General features: G+C 53.9%; 1 protein-coding gene and 1 non-coding gene across 2 annotated transcripts in view; both read right to left on the minus strand.

Annotated features, from left to right (window-relative positions):
* USP43 (ubiquitin specific peptidase 43) overlaps positions 1-18,293 on the minus strand; it is a 185,047-nt gene that overhangs the window by 126,519 nt on the left and 40,235 nt on the right. The gene's annotated exons all lie outside the window — the stretch shown is intronic.
* LOC114022567 lies at positions 2,576-2,682 on the minus strand. Its single transcript, XR_003566629.2, has one exon. It is a non-coding gene; the product is annotated as a U6 spliceosomal RNA (small nuclear RNA).

Consider the following 18,293-nt stretch of genomic DNA (forward strand, 5'->3'; position numbering starts at 1 on the left):
TTAGGGGCAGTACTTGCCCTGTCAGCTTCTGGGAGAAAAGTAAAGAAGAAGAAAAAGGTCTGTCAGTTGGCTGAGTTAAGCCCCACTGAGCGCCAGCTCTTGGTTCTCTATCTGCAAAAGAAATTGAAAGAAATTGACCGCAGACTGGAGTTCCTTCCAAAACCTTCTCACTGCCCTGCTGGAGAGAGAGCCAGCAGCTCCCTCTACAACACCACCAGCCCTGCTACCCAGACCAGCACTAGCTACCAAACCCCAGGGGGAGACTGATACTGACAAAGGGCTGAGCCCTGCCCGGGGCTGGCAATAGGGTACCTTAGAAACACCAGCAGGAGCCTACCGCAGTAATTTAGATGGAACACAGGAGCTAATGGCGTTAACATAACCCAGTCACTGTCCAACATTAAACAGTGCTCTACAACGTGCCGGGTTTGGTATAGAGACCTCAGCTTCCTTGGCACCATGGCAAATGCACCATTAACCATCCTTTGAACCTTGTACTGAAGATAAAGAAAAGAAGGGAAACCAGTGAAAGCCTTTGGAATGTCAAGTATGAAGTCAGGCTTGCATTTCAACAGCACCCCTTCTTCCCTCTCCCTCAGCTGGTGAGAGTTTCAGAAGGAAACCCTCCTTGCTTGACAGTTTCTTAGATGGAAGCCAGGATGGCACAGATGCCGACTTTCTTCTTTTCGGGTGGGTGCTCCACCCCCACTCCGCCCTGAGGCCCTGCCCCCGCCCTGTCCCGTCCCTCAAGGCCCACCTGCTGCCCCGCGTCTTTCCACCCTAGCTCCATCCCTTCCCCCGAACGTGCCCCACCCTTGCTCCGCCTCTTCCCTCCCCCACTCCGCCCACTCCCTCGGCCTCCCGCCCACCACTGAACAGCTGATCGGGGTGTGGGTTCTTTTTTTTGCCATGGGTGCTCTAGTCCCGGAGCACCCACGGAGCCAGTGCTGATGCAGGATGGTAATCGCTGTCCTTCTGGGAGAAAGGGGAGATCGTTGAGACGGGTTGGAGCTGCTGCTGTTGTAACAGTCCGATCCTCTTTCATCCCAAGTGGTGGTTGAGAGTCAGCTGAAGCTGGTAGGAGCAGCCATGTCATTTGGGCCCCTCCCTCTGGCTCGGTCTGGTCAGGACGTCTCTCGGGATAAGGGTGATGAAGGTCCCGGGGCCCAGGAGACTGCGGGGTTGGCAGTCACGAAGGTGAAGCTCACTCCAGTAGCCTGTGTCTGGTCTTCCTGTATTTCCCCCCAAAAGTTTCTTTGTTTAAGGACCCACAAAAGGAGTGGTGGGTGGAATAGCCCATCCCCTCATTCTTTTGTCCACCAATTAGCCCTAATATCCCACACACAAATTTTAATTCATTAATTTCGGGTCCCACATCCTCTGTCTTTCCTAAGCATGATTTCAGCATAGTTCTTGAATCATAGCAGTGTGGCCTTTTTCGTTTGGACTAATTTATCTCTGTCTGGTTCTCCTGCACCTGTTCATAACATTCATTATTGAAAACAACCTGACCTACTTTCCAGCTCCATGTTATTACAGGTTATTCATGAACTCTGTACAACGGAGCTCACAATCAGAGTCAATTTGTAGGCTTGAGTCTCACCCCAGGGCATCCCACCCAGTGTGGGATGCTCTGATAGAGAATGCCCCAGCTCCATGCCCCAGGATTTTCAGAGACATCAACTGGAAGAGCGCCCCCTGCAGGGCCACTACTAAGCAGCTGCTGCCCTCCATTCCATTCCTGTGGAGGGCAGCAGGCTCCTCTACAGCAACTGAACCAGGCTCCTTTACAGCAAGCAGGAACAGGATTCACACCGCGCCACACTGGTGCCCACAGTCCCCTGGAGAAGGGGATGTGAAGGATGGGGACGGCTGAGCTCAGCCAGCTCCCTTCACTTCCATGGCTACCACACTAAGGACCAGGAAGCCTGGCGTGACTTTGGCTTGGAAACAGCACCCTCCCTCCTTCCATGCCACCCTCCTGACTTGTGGCTGAAGTGGAGGAGACACCTGCCAGCCCAGATCCAGACCTTCCCCACCATCCCAGTCACTTCTCAGACTGCCAGCGCCAGTGACAGGCTTTTTGCTTCAGTGATGAGACTGGAACAGATGGCGGGAGCTGATGGCGGGAAGAGAAGTGTCTGTTAGAATCCCCCACGCTGGCAGCCTGATGGCTCGGCGGGGCGGGGCTCCCTCTGGGGAAACGGCACATCAGGGAACGTTCACTCCATCGGGACACGATCTCCCAGGGCTCCATGCGCCTTGCCCCCATTACGACCAAAAGGGAGCTGGGGACACAGGCTCCACATTGGGTCTTTGCGGGGAGCGCTCTCCCTCTCCTTCCTTGCTGCAAATATGACCTATGTGAGGAGCAGGTTATCCCCTATCTGTGGGGTCCTGACACCTTTCTCTGAAGCAGGAGCAGTTGGAGGTGGGATCTGGTGTCCCGACTCTGATCCAGCCTGGTGATGCCTGTGGTACTATGGTTTGATCTTTCTTCTCCTAAGAATGGCCATGTCTGTCCATCTGGGTCTGTTTGTCCTTCTCCTTGCAGGCAGACAGCTGTATGGTGCCGGTCCCTGTGTTTCTGCCCTTGTCTCTTTGCGTATCATCCTTGCACAGGGGCCGTGCTAATCTTCTCTGTATTGTTCCAATTTTAGGGTAGGTCTGTGGATATCAGTGCTAAGATATCACTATCAGAAGCATGGAGGTCGTTTCTGAGAACGCCCTGCAGGTTCCCCCCCGGGCCCAGCCCAGAAAAAAGGGACCTTTAAAACAGAGCGGGAATGGGACAACAGGTCACACATGAGAGCTGGGGTTGGGGAAACAGGCAGTCAGTTACCACAGGAAGGAGTTATATTAGGCTTCCCAGATTACAGTGTATTCTCTTAGTAATAACTAGTCTGACAGCATCAGTAATTTCAGTTAATTACAAAGAGGGAAGCAATTTAGGCACATTGCAGGCAAACACAAAGACGCCGGCATGTGTTTGTTACAGCTGAGCATTTCTCTCTGTGTGTGAGAAGGTCAGTGCGGGTGGGCTGGGAATGTCTGGTGTCTGTCTGGGGAGGGGGTATGTTTAGGGTGAGCACGTCTACATGGGGGGTTACTGTAGGGAATATGTAGGTGTGTGTATTCAGATGGGGCTCTGTTCATTCATTCTATGGATCTCTATATGCACCCCTCTGTCTACTCATCCATCCCTCATATCCACACCACTGTCTTGCTGTCCACACATACAGCACCTACAAAGATTATATTTGCTATGGTATTCAATAGGTATTCTTAATAAGAGTAATAAAATAAGAAGAAGCACCTAGCTCGGATACAGCGCTTTCATCCACAGACTTCAAAGTGCTTTACAAAGGAGGTCAGTATCCTTGTCCCCACTTTACAGTTGGGGAGACTGAGGCACAAAGGGGGCGAGTGACTTGCTGTAGGGATGCTGAGCCCCTGCAGTCTAACTGCAGTCAATAGCAGCTCGACACAGCAGATCAAGCCCTTGATGTGTTGCCATCCCATCAAGAAATTTGCTACTGAGGAACATTTTCGGATGAGCCGCCTGGACCTGGGCTGCGTGTAGGAGGGAGGAAAGGGCCCCTCCGGATGAAGACAGCATGGCACTGCCAGAGCTGGCTGCTCTCAGGAAGGCTGAGGGGCTGTCAGAGAGCAGCCGCAGCAGCTCTGGAGGGATGCCTGATACCCAGTAGCGACTCCAGTCTGTCACTTTGGCCTAGCAACCCGCTGCGCCACCTGCTCTCGTTACAGCACCCCAAGGAGGTGCTAACGTCTCCCCCACCGGGAGGGCCAGGCCTGTGAACATCGCTGTACAAAGCCACACTCTGACAGCTGGGAAGGGCAGCCAAGGTGACCCGCGAGCACCCAGGTGCGGGCAGTGACAGACAGGCCGTGTTCTGGGCACGGTTCCCCGTGCAGCCACTCAGACACGGGGCGGCAGGGGGAAGCCGTTGTCAGACCTGGAAGGAGACCCGGGTCTTTCTGCAGTGGGGTCAGCCTGGGGCCATCAGCCCATTTCTATCTGCCTGTCCATCCAGGGGCTTATACTGACCCCTCTCCTCTCTGGCCTGTTTCTGAGCACCTCACACATACGCATCCCTGAGCTAAAGCCGCAGCTCCTTCTCCTAACACTGTGGTCCCTGAGGGGGTGTCAAGCAGGGATTTCATCTCATTCCAGCCAGCCACTGGAGGGGGGCCTGCAACGGGGGGGAGGTGATCCAGGAAGGGGTTAAACTCTTCATTAGATAGAAAAGAGCAGGCTGCAGCCTGAAGAGCTGGCAGCCAGGGCTCCTTGGCATGCGGGGGGAGGGCCTGGCAGCTCGGGCTCACAAGGGGGTACCCTGCAAAGGAAGCAGAGACTTCGTCAGGGGGTGGGAGGAGCACAAGGGGCTCCTGCGAAGGGGAGTAGCTGGTTCTCCGGGTTGCTATAACTGGGAAGACTGGACTACCCATGCCAGGCAAGCCATGGCCGTGCTGCACACACAGCAGGCGGTCCAAGCGAGCTTTCTGCGAGCTGCCCACCATCGTACGGCTGTGTGTGGGCCCTGTGGAGTTTCCCAAGGCTGAGCCTGGAGTTGTTTTTCTGTCTGTCTGTAGCTGGACCTGCCTTATGAGGGCCATAAGCCTGAGCCCTGGAGAGGGGCAGAGACTGGGTCCTTAAGAGCCCATCCATCCCCTCCTTCGTCAGCCAGCGGGGTCTCGCTGCAGTGCATTATACGGCACGCTCTCCTCCCCTCCATACACCTATCCAGCCCTGCTGGCCCAGAGAGTCAGAAACTGGGGCCGGGTCAGTGGCAGGTAGGGTATCAACCAGTAATCACTAGGGCTATTGGCCAGCCCAACGGGGCCAGCCTGTTCAGGAATCCACTGGGCAGGGACCCCAGACACATCACGGCTTCTCCAACTCCGTCCCAGCCCCACAAACCTCAGGGGTACTGGGAGAGGCACGAGGGAGCACAGCAAATCTACGGCGAAGACAGGAATGGAGCCCAGGTCGCCTGACTGCCCATCCTGTGTCTCTACCACAAGGCCACCCTTTCTCCTTTGCTTCCAGGGTATGGCCCAGCCTCTCTGGGCTGTTCCCCTAACACACAGCACCGGGGTCATGTGGGGGGGATCCTCGGAGGCAAAGGCTCCCTCTGAAGACCCTGCCCTGGCTGGGGCTGGCGAGCTGCGACGTGACGGCCAGGGCCCGGTTGACACATTCCACAGAAGGCGGGCGAGGTAATAAATACCTTTTATTGGACCAACTCCTGCTGGGGAGAGAGACGCTTTTGAGCCACACACAGCTCTGCTTGAGAGGGTTCAAGGGCAGCTCTGCGTGGCTCCGAAGTGTGTCTCCCCAGCAGGATTTGCTCCAATAAAAGCGATTACCTCACCCACCTTGTCTCTCTAATCGCCTGGGTCCGACACGACTACACCACCACTGCCAACGTTCCAGTCAGGCTGCGGTGACAGGAGCTCCATGCGCCATGCCCAGGACCTGCTGGGAGTCCATCCCCCCCAGTCTGTAAAACATCAGCCATCCCACGGAGGAGTAGGAAGATGGAGCAGGCCTGGTAGGGGAGAGGAGCAGGCTTTTCCCATGCTGCCAGGTGGGAGGCTCAGGGCCCAGGCCTAGGGTGATTCTACCTGGCCACCTGCATGGACTTCAAGGGAGTTCTGACCCAGTAAATTGAACCCACTATCCCCACCCTCCTGCACTGATCCACAGCAGATGAGAGTCAGCAACAGCTCCCCGCCCGGGAGCTCCATCCTCTCCCATCACAGCCCCTCCGAGCCCCATTTCATCATTCAGTAGGGCAGGGCATCACAGTCAGCAGGGCAGATTTCTCTGGTCTGCACATCCCACCCTGTGCTGAGGTCCCATTAGCTCTTGCCACGCCATGCTGGGTCAGTTCGAGCATGGAACCCCAGAGGGCACGGCCCCGGGAATCAGCGCTGACCTCCCGCCGAATGTGTGCGGCAGGGGCACAGTGCTGCTGGAGGGGGTTTGGGATGAGATGTGGCCCCTTGTGATCACAGAAGATCCCCCAGCGCTCTGCGTAAGAGTGAGGCGATGAACTCCCGGGCTCCGGGGAAATCCCAACCTGGCCAACTACATTCTGCAAAAATGGATGCAGCATTCTTCATTTCCGGTCCTGACTGGTCCTGGTGTGAAGCCGTTAAACAGCAGCTGGGCTCCACCCCAGGGGCAGCTGCATTGGGGCAGTGGATGACGAGACCCCTCCACATCCCTCACCGCCCCCCCGGGTACTGAGAGGAGTGTTAGCGAGTGCACATGAGGAGCTTGGAGCGCCTCAGAGGAAAGGTCAGAGCATTAGCGTTACACCGTGGAGAGGCAATTCAGGGCAGATCACGGAAGGGTGACCCTCTCACAGCCAGCCAAGGGTTCGGGTCTAACACCTTCAGTTGCTATTTGTGCTACTGTAGTACCTAGAGGCAGGGGTGGTGGCACTGAGGGGTGCTAGCTCCCCCACCATGGAAATATTGGGGGGCAGATCTATGTTTCTGCTCCCCACAATATCTCGCAGAGGTGAGAGCAGGACCCGAAGGAGGAGCTGGAGCAGCCAACGCGGCCCACGAGATCGGGCCAGGTGCCAGGATGCAGGTCGGACTCACTGGCCCAGCCTGATCCCACCTTTGAGCCACTGCAGGTCCAGGTGCAGACACTCAGCCTTGGGGAGGGGGAGGAGACCGTGCATCAGCCACCGGGGGCGGGGAGGGGACAGGGCAGGGAGCTGCACAGGCACCAACCGCTGGCGGAGGCGGTGGGGAAAGCACAGGGCACCAACCACAGAGGAAGTGACATTGGAACAGCAGTATGAACTGTCAGGAAGTCTTTTTCCAGCCTAGAGCTGACTGCCCCTCCTTCCCCCAGAGCCCCAACAGCTCCCCTCCTATCGCTCTGCCCCCCAGTCATAGGGAGCTTCAACCCCCCACCTCCAGAGAGGCCCCACTGGGATAGGGAGTCTCATGGTGCTGGGGGCTGCACAGACGCAGTGTGACAGACAGCCCTGCCCCGAAGAGCTGACCAGACAGACCAAAGGTGTGAGGTGCACATGGAAAGAGACTTGCCAAAGGTCACACAACAGGTCAGTGGCAGAGCTGGGAAAAAAACACAGGGGTCCTGAGTCCTCGCCTTGTGCTCTGCCAACTGGGCAACGCTGCCTCACTGAAGTGGCCTTTAACAATTTATTCGTACTAAACTCCGCCTGTGCCATCAAACGACTGTCCGCATTCCGATCCGCCGAACACCAGCCCCAAGGGCCAGCAGCCCTTCGTCCCACAGCCTCTGACCCTGCTTCGCCCGGCATGGCTGTTTCATCCCCACGTGCTGCGACGTCTCTCCATTTCCTTTGCCCTCTCGCCGCAGGATTACTTATACACGAAGAAACCGGGCCGAGTTTCCTGGCTCCCCTCACATGATTAAAGATGCCACTGAAATATACAGCAAAGTTCCAAGACACATTCCCCCCGCCCCCCGCCACCCGATTTCCATTACTGGAGCTTACGCAGAGAGCTCTCCTGGCGGCGAGGGGGTGCCCAGGGACCAGAGGACAGCACAATCTGGCCAAGGAAGATAGAAGCAGAGGACTAATGACTTCTGCCATCTGCCTCGCTGCTCCGCTGTCTCGAACGAGCTGGGTATTTAAAGGGGATGAATGATGAGGTCTTTCGAGGATGCATCTGACCCAGCTGCAAGTCTCAGCTTTCCCCCAGCCAGGGCTGGGTTACAGCTGCAGCAGCATGCAGACACCCAAAGCACCCACGCTCTCGGGGCCCAGGTCACCACGGTCACGCACCTTGCTGGTCGGGCAGGGTTTGGCACAGGTGGTCCTGGACCAACTCAGAGGGAAGAGTCACTACCACCACTGCAGCACTGACCTAGGCCTGCTTGGGGGAGTCGGCAGGATGCTGGCACAGTGCAGGAGGGCACTGAGCCCCTACGGTATTAACCTTCGGTCCCCTCCACTCCTCCCACCTCGTCCTCCCCTCCCAGCGTTCTTGCTTTAAAGAAGCTTCAGAGCTTTCCCTCCAGTCCCGTCTCCACCGGCAATTCAGGGAGCACAGCTCTCCTGGGCTGCCACCCCAGACCGGGAGTTCATAGCTCACGCTGCGCTTTCGCCAGCCGGGAGCTCGCAACATGAGATAAGTGCCAATTAATTTTCTCTTCAACCACTCAGCAATGTAGTGCATCGGGGGGGGGGGGGGGGAGCCCTAACTTCAGTGGGCACTACCTGCTCAACCCTCTGGAAAGCAACCCACTTATGTACCATTGGCACCTCCATATAGAGTCCAAAAGACACAGTCGAGGCCCCCAAGGCTGATCAGGTTGGCTTAATTGTGTGTGTGAGGGAGAGAGAGACAGATCTGAGCAGCTCCTCCCGCACACTGCAGGGAGCAGATTCCTGGGGTGGGCACCTGTCACTGGTGGGAGGCCCGGTCTGTGTGGGAAACACGAGGGACAGGGATGGAGAGTCACAGCCGTAGCCTTACCGGTGGGGACATGGGGGGCATGTGTGAAAGAAGGTGGTCGGGGTTCACTGGGGAAAGCGTCTCAGCTGGTGGGCACAGCTCCCTGGACCACGCTGGGAAAGCCCCGGCAAGGGTGGCACTGGGACGACCCCCCAGCAGCGCCCGGTCAGGCTCCTTACGCAGGCATTCTGGCAGGGTGCAACGCACATGTTACCAGGGAGTCTGTCCTAGAGACACCTTCCCGCCCCACCGGCCATTACCCCAATCACCTCCCCCACACGGACCATCACAGACCCTCCCTCGGGCACCCGCTGCAAGTGCTACTGTGGAGAAGTGTCACCAGATCGCCGCTTTGTGCATCTTCAGCATCTCTGAATGCAGTTTGGCTGCTGGAAGTAAGGAGTCAACACCCTGCGGACTGCCCGCTTCCTGCTCCCCACCACAGGGGAGGTGCTCCACTGCTCGGGGAAGTGGGAATTGAATCACAGATGTGACAGGTGGAAACACCCCAGTAGGCAACTGGGCTGGATGGCTCAGAGCAGCACAGGCCCCATTGTCCCGTCCAGCTGTAAGCGTCTCAGGCCATGGGGCTTTGCCACTCCTCTTGGAAAGGCACTTGCATGGGTTAATGGTGTAACTGGCCATGCCCAGAGAAAAAATCTCTCGCCTGGCAGCTGGGATCCCCAACAGCTTCCCAGAAGCACAGCCCTGCTCCTTGTGCAGACCCGAGAGCTGGTGCATGTGTGCTACTGACCTGGAATGCTCTCTCCAGCCTCAGCGTTGGCATGCCCCCCTCACTCCCTGCCCGGCCCTGTTCGGCAGGAGGACGTGTGACAAAATGATTCAGCAGCCCAGCATCTTCCCAACACCTAGTGATCTCGCCATGAGGCCCTGCCCTGCTCGTCCTCACCAGTGATCTCCCCTGCTGGGTCAGAGCTGTCCGCACAGGGGCACTAGCCAGCTCGGGGCGGGAAAGGGGGGGAACAGCATCTGGAGCCTTTCACCCGCTGGCCTGAATGACAGGGCCTGGACCTGAGTCCCAGCAGGACTTGGGCTCTGACCCACACCCCTAGCAGGGTTCTAGCTCTGGGGTCCTCAGTGCTCAGTGATGTGAATCAGACTGATGTGTGTGTATGGATGGAGGGCTTGAGCTCAAACCTGAGTCCGAGCCTGGCTTGGTGTGCAGGGTGGACTTACCATTACTGGGCTGAATGAAGCTAACACTACACATGCGCTTGCTTGGTGAGCAATTTACACAGGAATCAGGAATGAGCAGGGAGGCAGGGTCCCCCCGGTAGCCAATGGGAGGGGAGGCCGCATTTCTTGTGCTCAGGCCCAACTTGCCCAAGAGCACAGAGCACGAAGGGGCAGCAGTGATTCCAGCTTTGCAAACATCAAAGCACCCCAGAGACCCTGACTGCAGCTAACGCCCCAAAGAATAGCGGCAGATTCCAAACAAGCCCAGGGCATCTCGACACGGGCACCAAACTCTGCGCAGCTTGTTTAAAAATACTCAGAAGAGAGGCACTCGGCTCGTTCGAGCGCTCTGCAGACACTAAACAGCTGCTGTTGTGGGACCGCCCTGGCTCACGGCAGTGAGACAGAGACAAAGGTCTCCAGCAAACAGGGCAGGTGCCTGGCACGGCCCTCCAACAGCAGTGCAGCATGAAGTGACCCACGAGCCAGGCTTCCAAAGCTCTGCAAGTGGAAATGTTCAAAACAAGGGAGAGATGCAAGGCTGTGAGATGCTCTCAGGGGAAAGTCATCAACCGCTGCCCAGCTCCGAGCAAACACAGCCAGCAGAGGAGCTGGAAAGGAGACGAGCCAAGAGAGAGTCCGGGGGGGTGGAACAGCATGCTAGGAAAGTCCAGGAATCTGCGCTAGGAGAAGGAGGCTGGAGCTACAGCCCCGAGGGAGATAAGAGGGCTCGTATCTTCCAGCTGCACCTGAGCCTGCGAACACCTTGCCCTTCTTTAGCCTCTGCTATGCAAAGCCCTCACCATGCTCGCCAGCTGATACTGAAAGGTTCAAAGTCACACTGGCAAAACTGGGCACAGTGCCCGGATCACCTGCAGCCCCACCCTGGCCTTTAGTCTCTAGCCCATCCCTTCCGCGACACACCTACTGCACTTGCTTCCTCTCCTCATTCCTGTAGCAGCCAGCACACAGAAGCAATCCAAGCCCCGGGAGAAAGTGGCAGGCCACTCACAGACCCTGGGGAGAAATTCCTAGTGGGGAGAATCGTGCTCCCCAGCAGGTTTAAGGGCCAAGTGCCACCAGTGTAAATGGAGCATCACTGCACTGGCTGGAACAGAGTCGCTCCTGATTCACAGGGGTGTGACTCCCACCAGAACCCGGCTCCACACAGAGCCAGAGGCAGAGAAACTGTCAGGCGTCTCCTCTCTGTTGGTAATGGGCAGGCAGGAAACTGGTCTGCCTTGGTGGGCAACAGGGACTAGACCTGATTGCTCTGGGCAAGGGCAGCACCATCACCCCCACCCGGCCTCCCACTGTGGGGACTCCGTGGGGTTGTGGTACTAATTCTCTCCCCTCCTCAAACCACTGGGTCTTTAGAAGTCTCATCAGCATTCACCAGCCCACTTCCTCCCCAACAGGTGAATTCCCCAGCCCTAGAGGGGAACTGGGGGGGAGGGGAGACTGGGCTGACTTTCCTGGCAGCTCCGCTCCATGAGCCAGCTGCCAGGGAGCTAGAGGAGGCTGCAAGGGTCAGAACCCAGTGCAGAGACACAGGACCTTGGACTTCTGCAGATCCTCCAAGGCCAGGATACTTGAGGCCAGCCTGTCTGGGGACCAACCCAGCTTCCTCCTGGGGTGGGACAGATCACTGGAGGAAGAGCGAGCCAGATGGTGAGCCTTATTCACACACCAGATTTTTCTGCCTTTACCTGCAGCTTGGGGCGCTCCCGCACCACCAGGGCACGTCCGACCTGATTAGCTCCCTGCCATTGCAGGACCCTCAGGCATCAACACCCCGAGGTCTCTGCTGCAGCACACACCGGTTTAGTCTCCTGAGGATCACGATGCTCTGGTTTAACTGAATTCACCGGGCTCAGCGGAGGGGTGTCAGGGAGGAATGTTAGGGCCCGAGCCCAGCAGGAAGCCAGCCCACATGAGCTAATGGTCCTTTCCGGCCTTATGAAACTGACATTAACGAGCCAGGAGAGGAATCAGCCAGGTGGGGAGGAGAGTGGCCAAGCAACAGGCCGTGGCCGGGGGGTGAACTAGTTCCCCAGCACAACCAGCCTTGAAAAGGCAGAGGTCAAGATGCTGCTGAGCAGAGTGTGGGAGAATCCTCTCCATCCTCAAGTCACCAATGGGACCACCCCACAAGCGAGGGCTGTTGGATGGGGCCAGCCAAGCGTTCCCAGCAGGGAGAGCCATTCAGCCAGCCGCCTACCACCCAACCCCCAGAGACGCCTGGGAAGCCACAGGCAGTACTAAACCCTGAGAGGTGCTGCCTTCGTGAAGTTACAGGAGCTGAGCCCTTCTCAGGATTTGGCTTTAGATGTGGCACCATGTGGCACACTCCCATGAACGCAGAAAACTCTCCGCAATATGCATCTAGACCCTGCTTCACCCCAGGGAACCATGTACACTAATTGAAGCTGGAAACTCAAAGGCTCATAACTGTATTCGGCAGCCTTATCTCCTGCTGTTGGACAAAGGGAGGGCTCAGAACGAGCCGGGGGCTCTCCGTGTCTGGAATCTCTTGAGAGAACAAAACACGACAGCTACAGGATCGTGCTCAAAATAGAACAAGGCGAGATGTGATCCTATTACATAATCCAAGCTATTCCCCCACCCTGCCGGCTTACTCCCCGGGGAGCCGCCGGGAGCTATTTCTTCCGTGTGTGTGTGCCCATGTGTGCATGCGCATATATTCACACGTGTATGCGTGTGCAATCATTCAGGCAAGGTGCAAAGCAGCGAGATCAGATTTATGCCCCTTTCTAATAGGAAAGGATACACGGGGGAGGGGGAGGCGCGTGGCCCTCTCTGCTGCGCCCCATGCATGCCCCTTGTTTGCTCAAGAATGAATCGGTCACCTACTCTGAAAGGACCTTCTTAAAAGCACTGTGGAACATCCTTAAAGGGCTGCTTATCTGCAAAGAGTGAGGGTGTAAAAAATACCATCCCCCCACCCAAGGGAACATCAGAGTGAGATCTCTGCCCACTTCAGTGGCAAGGACACATCTAGCCCTGCAGAGCCGGCCTGGCCAAGGGAAAGGGAGCCAGAGTCTGTCCCATCTTGTGTGTCAGCAGCAATGCCTACAAAGGCCTCCTCCACGCTAGCCTTCTCCCTGCAGATTGCCCACCGTGGCTACCCCCGGGTGCTGCGCTGATGGTGCTAGACACAGTGGCTGGAGCTCCAGCGTATACAAAGCCCTGGAGGCCACCGGCACAGCATCGCCAACCCCAGCTGTTCCCAAATCATCTATGAGGCCACAACAATCCCCTCATTTGCTTAAAAATCACAAGGTTTTTTAAAAATAAAATATATATTTTGAGCTCTTTTCATTCCCCTTCCAGATTTTCACGCTTTTCTCCACAATTATTTCTGCTAGAAACTCTCTCTCTCTTTTCTAATGCAAGCTGAGAAATATACTCCAACGACCCCATGACTCCAGGAGCTGGGACTTTAAGAAACATACCAGATGTCATGAGAGTCATGAGAAAATCGCAAGAACTGGCAACGCTGCCGGTAGCAGTTGAACCAATACATCCTGTCAACCTGCTCTGAGCAGGGTTAAATGACTTAAGGCCTAAAATGCCAACAGCTGCTCAAACCAAGGGCGCCCATCATTAGAACGGCACCCATGGGAGCAACTGAGAGAAACAAAGTGAAGTGTAACGAAAACCAGGCCAGACTAGAAACCGCTGGGTGCTGAGCACACCTGAGAAGAACCTGCTTTTTGTAAAAGGTGCAACAACAAACCTGTTTGCTCACTGGACTGCAGGCTGGGAACTCGCTGCTTTATTAACTGCATCATAGAGGGGAGAGAACTGGAAATTCCCACTGCCTAAACAGGGAGTGAGGGAGGGTGGAGCATGGCTCCAACCCATACTACTGTGAGTAGCCCATTTAACCCCTTGATGACCACTTTACTACACTGCTTAAATGGGAGCTGAGCGCCTTTGAAACTCCAGCCCCGCATTCAGATCAGGTACACCTGGGCAGACAAACTGAAGCACTCAGAGACACCTGAGCAAGGTGGCTGAATTTCTTACAGTCAGCGACGCAGGTTGAGGAAGGAGCCCCATGTTGTGTCATTTGCTTTTTATGCAAAGGTAATATGAAGGAACCACCCGGGCACAGCAGAGACAGAATAACGGGGTTTACTAACTGTACACAACACACCAGGCCTCATTACATAGCCACACCGCTGCTCCTACAGGCTTCTAAACGCAAAACCCCGTGAGCACCACTGGATACTCCCCGATTCCTAAACACTACCCCCAGCTTGACTCTCAGATGCCAGGCTGAGTTGGCATGGGTTTAAAGTTAAGCATGTGAGGAGACCCAATGAAATGGGCTTACGGCACTTTGTTGAATTGTAGAGAATGGCAAGTCCCATAGAAACAACAGAGCAGGCTTGATAACGGTCCCTTTCCTGTGCCCGTGTATTAAAACAGAGCACTAATCACGATAATGTGCTAGAACAAATAGCAAGAGAGGTGTGACTGTGTGTAACAACCGGAGCCTGTGCTGCCCGACAGAGAGTAAGAGGTAACTCTATAGGCAGAGACACATTTGATTGCAAGCAGTAGCCGCATTCCTTAGCAGAGACATTGATGCACTAATAGTAAAATCTCAATCGCAGCTGTCAGGTCACAAGCAAATTGTTCCGTGCATGAATAAATCAAAACAAGGGGTAGTGAAAAATGATACTTCCCCAAATCTCCATAAACCTCCTGTCAGATTTATAGGGACCCAGGGGACAGAAGGAAAAATAAAACAGAATCCTGAAAAGCCAATGGATAGAAATATGAGCAATGCTTTCTTGAATAAAAAATCACTGCCGTACATCTGGTGGCATAAATCTAGTGCTTGGAAAGTTAAATAGCATTTTTAACACAGCTGCCAAGGACTCTTTAAGTAGGACATCCGTGGAACTAAAGAGAACCCAATAAAAAAGGGAAAAGAAAGCCAAGCAGAGATGGTTTAAGAAAGATTGTATTAAGACCACAATAAAAATAAGATAATGAGCGTGTTTCCTAACCCAGAGAATAGCAATCCCAGACCTCCTAACCCCCTGCCCACACCCACCGGAGGGGCACTGCTTAGAGAGAAATTATCAGAAAGGAAGGACAGTCCAGTGGTTAGACCACTGCCCTGGGAATAGAGACCTGGCTTCAATTCTATGCTCTGCCACAGACTTCCTGTGTGACCTTGGGCAAATCACTTAGTCCCTCTGTGCCTCAGGTCCCCATCTGTACAAAGAGGATAACAGCCCTGCCCTGCCTCACAGGAGGGGGAGGATAAATACCTTATGACTGTGAGGGGCTCAGATACTATGATATGGGGTGTCTAATATAGATACATTATACGTGCAGGAAGGAAATCTACTCCAAACTAGGGAGGCAACTGCTACAGCTCCTAATGGCATGTTTAGAAGGAATTTAAACCAATGAAAAAGTAACATGATTTAGGAGTTCTGAGCTGTAATATTGGGCAAGAGCACTTTCACCAGCTGTGTAAAGGAACCAACACAGGAATCACTATGCAAGGACAAAAAGCCAGACAAAAAGGTGAAACATACTGGATAGTGGAAATGATCAGTCACCTCCAAGCACACCTGTAACAAACCAAGGGCACTTCAGCCACAGAAGATTAGAAAGGCTAGAGGCTCGGGGAGGGTATCACTAGGTTTGGAAGGATTCGATTTGTATTGGTAAATGTCAGTAAACAACATCGATTTCACAGGACACACACAAATCGGCAAAAAAGCATTTCCAGGGTAATCATCAAAATTTAGACAGACAGACAATGTAAGCAAAATCCTGCGTGAGAACGTATTAGAGTCAAAGTTCAATGATTTAGACTTTTGAATTAGGCTTGTTACAAAAGGACAGTGAATGAACAGTAAAAACAGGTACGATTTGTTGATTTCAGGATATTTACTCTGTATATGTGGACATGTGAGGTTGCCAATTTGTGTTTTAATCATTTACAAAGCTTTGAGTCTCTACATTTACTATCATTAAATAATTATCTGACCTCCACACACACCATTATTCCCACAATTGCGAAAATTTAAATGAATAAAAATAGAAAAAAATGCTTAAAAATAAACATTGATATTATCAGTTGAAATAATAATAAAAATAAATCAAATTCTGCCAAGCCTAGACATCAGCCTGCATCAGAATCCAAGAACAAGGGACGAGGGAGAGTCAGTGAAATTGAAAGGCGGTGAACTTAAAACAGATTCAAGAAAATGCTTTTTCACACAACTGACAATTGGCCAGCAGAAGTCACTGCCAGATATTGCTCAGGCAAGACCGAGAAAGGAATTAGACAATGATAACAAGAGTATCCAGCATGACAATAGGCAATACTAAAATAAATTGAGCTATTTGGAAGGGATCTAAGCCCTCCTGCTTCAGGGCTTTAATCATTCTCTGACTATTGGGGTCAGGAGGGAATTATGCTTGTGAGCAGGTTATTCCATAACTGCCTACTGTGGGGGTTCTTGCATCTTTCTCTGAAGTATCTGTTGCTGGCTGATGATAGAGGCCAGATACTGGACTAGATGGGCACATGGGTCTGTAGGTTTCCCATGTTCCCATGTGAGATGCAACCCATCCCAAACTCCAACCTTCAGATTAGGAGCAACGTCCTGCTAATGTCATCCTGGTCTCCATCCAGTGACGTCACAGGAGAAACAGTGTCTCAGGTTACTGGAAACAGTGAAAGATTCTTGGATGGAGAGGTCAGAAATAAAGTGTAAACACTTAACATAAAAAAATAAGAACAGCCATACTGGGTGAGACCAAAGGCCCACGTAGCCCAGTATCCTGTCTTCCGACAGTGGCCAATGGACAGAACAGGTAATCCCCAAGTGATCCATCCCCTGTCTCACATTCCCAACTTCTGGCAAACAGAGGCAAAGGACACCATCCCTGCCCATCCTGGATAATAGCCATTGATGGACCTATCTTCCAGGAACTTATCTAGTTCTTTTTTGAACCCTGTTATAGTCTTGGCCTTCACAACATCCTCTGGCAGTTCCACAGGTTGACTGTGCATTGTGTGAAGACATATTTCCTTTTTGCTTGTTTTAAACCTGCTGCCTATTAATTGCATTGGGTGACCCCTAGTTCTTGTGGTATGAGAAGGAATAATTTATTTATTTTCTCCATGCCCATCATGATTTTATAGTTGCAACAACATCTGCTTTTCAACCACTCCTCTGGACAAAATTCCCAGCAACGGTAACTCACCCAGTATTATTGTGAGTAGTCTTTGCAGTAACTGCCTGATTTTGAGAGACAGCTGTCAGGGGAGAGAGCCAAAGGAAGAGGGAGAGCTCAGGATTCACCCAGACAGATAGACTTGCATAAGCACACACAGAGCACCTCAGCTCCATTAAAGATGTAAGCAGCCTGGGGGCGGGGAATGGGTTTTAAAGTGCAGCTCTGGGCACGCCAGCTCAGCTGGATGCTGCTAGCAGCATCCCTGTCTCGTGCTGCTGCTCCCTGCACAGGGAGAGCTGCTCTCTTGCGGAGAAACATGCCGGAGCTGTTTTAACATGAAGGGTGCATCTCTTTCCCCTGGGCTCAGCGCTAAGACATGACAATAACGGCCCAGATGTCTCGCCGCCCGGCAGCACCAGGCAGAGCATCTAGGGCACAGCGCACGAGTGACACCCAGGACGGCTCATGCCACAGATGCCTGGCTAAAGTCTGCTTGGAGTTCCCGGCAGCTTCTCATTCCAATGCAGGTCCTGGAGCTGTCAGTAGGCTAGCAACAGCCACAGACACTGATACGGCCTCACTTGACATGGCTAAATAGGAAAAAGGCCACATAGTCCTGAGCAACTAACTAGCCAGTGGTGTCCCCTACCCCACAGCCAACCGGTGCACGAGCAGCATAGCTGCCCACTGGGAACGCCATCTCCGGTTGGCACCTGTACCTGAGATGGGTGCCGTCCCCTGGTGGCCAGGAAGAGTCCTATGGTTGAAGAGACCACTGGGTGACGAGCAACGGGTGTACTGAGACACAACCAGGGCCAAACTCATCCCTGGTGCAACCCCATGGGCACTAACGGGCATTGGCTAGGGACATTAAAGAGCTGACGATGTCCTAAAGAGAGAGCATTTTTAGGTTGAAAGTTGTGAACAGGGACAGAATGTGAGTGTGCCTCAAGCATGGGGGAAGAAGTCCAATAGGGTGAATGGGCTCCCCACGGAGAATGACACCTGGAAAGAGGGACCAGTGCAGAAGGACTCCGGGACATAAACCAAGCTGGAGAGTGTCCTGATTTCATGAGGTGCCTCTGGGCTGGATTCTGACTGATCTTCCTGGCTAGAATTTGCCTCTCTGCTGGGCCCGGGAAGCAGCGTGAGGATCTCGATCCAGGTGAGGGTCAGGCTAGGATGCGCGAGGACAGCCAGTCTCCGGATTAGACAAGGCCAACATCCTGTGAGCTGTTCCCACCAGATTTTGACCCCCCAATGGCAGAAATCTCATTGAGATCAGCAAGATGCCGAGCGCTGGAAATCTCCTGGGAGTTGCTGTTCTCACAAGGTTCCAGCCACATCCCCACAGAGTC

This window comes from Chelonia mydas, chromosome 14 (genome assembly GCF_015237465.2).
Source record: "Chelonia mydas isolate rCheMyd1 chromosome 14, rCheMyd1.pri.v2, whole genome shotgun sequence".
NCBI classification, from domain to species: Eukaryota; Metazoa; Chordata; order Testudines; family Cheloniidae; genus Chelonia; species Chelonia mydas.